The sequence below is a fragment of the Globicephala melas genome, chromosome 1, assembly GCF_963455315.2.
Source record: "Globicephala melas chromosome 1, mGloMel1.2, whole genome shotgun sequence".
Taxonomy (NCBI): Eukaryota; Metazoa; Chordata; class Mammalia; order Artiodactyla; family Delphinidae; genus Globicephala; species Globicephala melas.
Window position 1 is genome coordinate 9,588,920 of NC_083314.1, and position 2,562 is coordinate 9,591,481.

The 2,562-nt window shown below is 42.9% G+C and overlaps 1 pseudogene; it reads right to left on the reverse strand.

The window, feature by feature from the left end:
- Positions 1-315: 315 nt before the first annotated feature.
- On the reverse strand, positions 316-1,959 carry LOC115867718 (BCL2/adenovirus E1B 19 kDa protein-interacting protein 3 pseudogene; annotated as a pseudogene).
- Between the last annotated feature and the right edge of the window lie 603 nt (positions 1,960-2,562).

Sequence of the window (2,562 nt, forward strand, 5' to 3'; positions counted from 1 at the left end):
CATAATTTTGTTTTTAATTTCATGAACATTTCACCCAGAGTCCTGGAGTGTTTTAGTGTTTTTATAATGAAATTCCCTCTCAACTCCACATGCTCCATATTCACTCACACCACTCTTTTTTTTTAAGTGTCTTATTTTTATTTTACTGAATTCGGAATGTGGCATTTACCTAAGAAATGACACAAGTGGTGCAGCCACCCAAGGACCAAGATGATAGTAAGCTGCGTTGCAAACCCCAATGTAAATTCCCACTAAATGAAAAAGCTGGATTCCAATTCTTCATTAAAAGGTTATGGTGGATATTTTCAGTAACCTTCAGATATAGATACCCAACCCCATGGCTAGCAGATGAGAGAGAAGAGACGGAAGAAAAACTTTAGAAACTCTGCAGAGAAGATGCCCCCTTTCTCCCTAACACTCGTGTTCCTCAAGCTGAGCGCGATCGTGCGCTGCGGGGGTTTGAAGAGGAACTGGGGGTGGGGGTGAGAAGTGATGTTTTCTGGCCGACTTGACCAGTCCCGTAACCAGTCTGAATGTTTCTTCAAGAGGCTTTCTCCGTCTTTCTTTGTCTCCATGTAATCTTCCTCCGACTGAGAGCTGTTTTTCTCATCAATATTAGTGTGTCTGCTTTGGAAGCTCCATTGGTATCTTGCGAGGTCTGTGAGCAAGGTGGGCGGTCACAGAGAAGTCTTGGGGCTACTCCGTCCAGACTCATGCTGCACACCCAGCAGTATTTCTTCCACGTCGCCATTATAAACAGAAACAGAGTCTGAACAACGCTGGCGTTCCCATTATTGCCAAAGTGTAATTCCACCCAAGAGCCATGCAACCACTCCTCCTGCAGTGCAGGTGGCTTACTCTGACACGGCACCTGGGCGAGGGTGCTGCGGGAGGCGAGACGGCCTCGGGGTCGACGTGGGGTCAACGTTGGCGGCGGCGGCGGCGGGGTTGACGTGGGGTCAGCAGGCGCTCTGAGGCGGGAGTGCGAGCGGCGGTGGCTTCAGCGGCGGGCCAAGGAGCTGGAGGCCAGGCTCACCACACACACCGTTCTCTTTTGAAAGGTAATGGCAGCCACTATTTAGGTAATGTGTTTACATTTCTTTTGTGGTCTTGACTGACCAAGCTGACGTTTAGCAGTGATTACCTCTGACCCGCGTTTACTTCTGCGATGAGGATCTCTTCATTGCTCGCAACTGTGTAAAAGAAATGACCTCTGAGAAACAGACTCTGTGAAAACCTTCTTTGGTCATAGTTGTCCTCTGCTCTTTGAATCTAGCAGCATTCATACCCATATTCCCTGAGCATCGGTCAGAAAAGGTGGTTGGTTTGGTTTATTTTGTTAAATACTGGAACACAGATGCTAAAATGAGGTATGTCTAGGATCTAGTGTTGATGGAAAAATTGGGAAGGAAACTAATAATAAACAAAATACCTCTGTATCTAGGGGGCGACAGAGAAAGTGAGAGAGACTGTCTTCAGAAATCCAACTTAAGATACTGCTTATTGGATTCCTAATGAAGGAATTAAATTCTAGGTGACCAGGTTTTAACCTTAGGATAGAACTAAAACTAGAAATAACACGTATAATACATAAATTATGTATCTTGTATTTTCAGTCACTTTTTCATAACGTGTTTAAATATGGTTCACGTGAAGTTCATAAACATGATTTAAATACCAGCATTTGACATTTTTCCTCCAGCTTTGTCCAAGTCCAAGAAACTGAGAGAAATAGTATTTCAAGTGACGTTAGTGTTCAGCTCACTGGAAAGTTAGGTTTTTGAACAAGGATGGTTCATCAGGCTTTTTCATTGACCGGATAAAATATTCTTTCAGGCCTTCTAAAGCCTTCGCTCTTTTTCTTTGCCCATCTCGCAAACTCGGGCTGTTAAGCACCTCGGTTGCCTTGACACTGACAATGAGGTGCTCTTGACGGCAGACACAGGGAGGAAGTGCCATGGTTTTGAGCACAAAAGCTATATTCCTGTTTTATTATCAGTCTCTTTTAAGTTTGATTGTAGAAGTCCATCCTCTAGGGTCCAACCTACTGGGACTGTACTGTCAGACTTGGGCTTCTGGCAAAATGGGTATCAGACCTGAGACTAAAGTTTCCCTGTCACCTTGAGAGGCTCTCTTTCAGAGTGACCAGCTGACCTCCCTCTGAGCTGGCTCTTTATTTCACAACAGGGGTTTCTTTTGTGTTTTTGTCCTCCTTGATTAATCCATTAAGAGAGACAAATTCAAATGTGGATGAAATGACTAGCCCTTGAGTGTGTGTATTCTTTTTTCTAACCTTGAGTGTGTGGATTTTTTTAAAAATTATTTTTAAAACTTTTATTGTAGTATAGTAGATGTACAATGTTGTGTTACTTTCTGGTGTACAGCAAAGTGAATCAGTTATACATATACATATATCCACTCTTTTTTTATATTCTTTTCCCATATAGGCCATTACAGAGTATTGAATAGAGTTCCCTGTGCTATACAACAGGTTCTTATAAGTTAACTATTTTATATATAGTAGTGTGTACATGTCAATCCCAATCTCCCAAGTTATCCCTC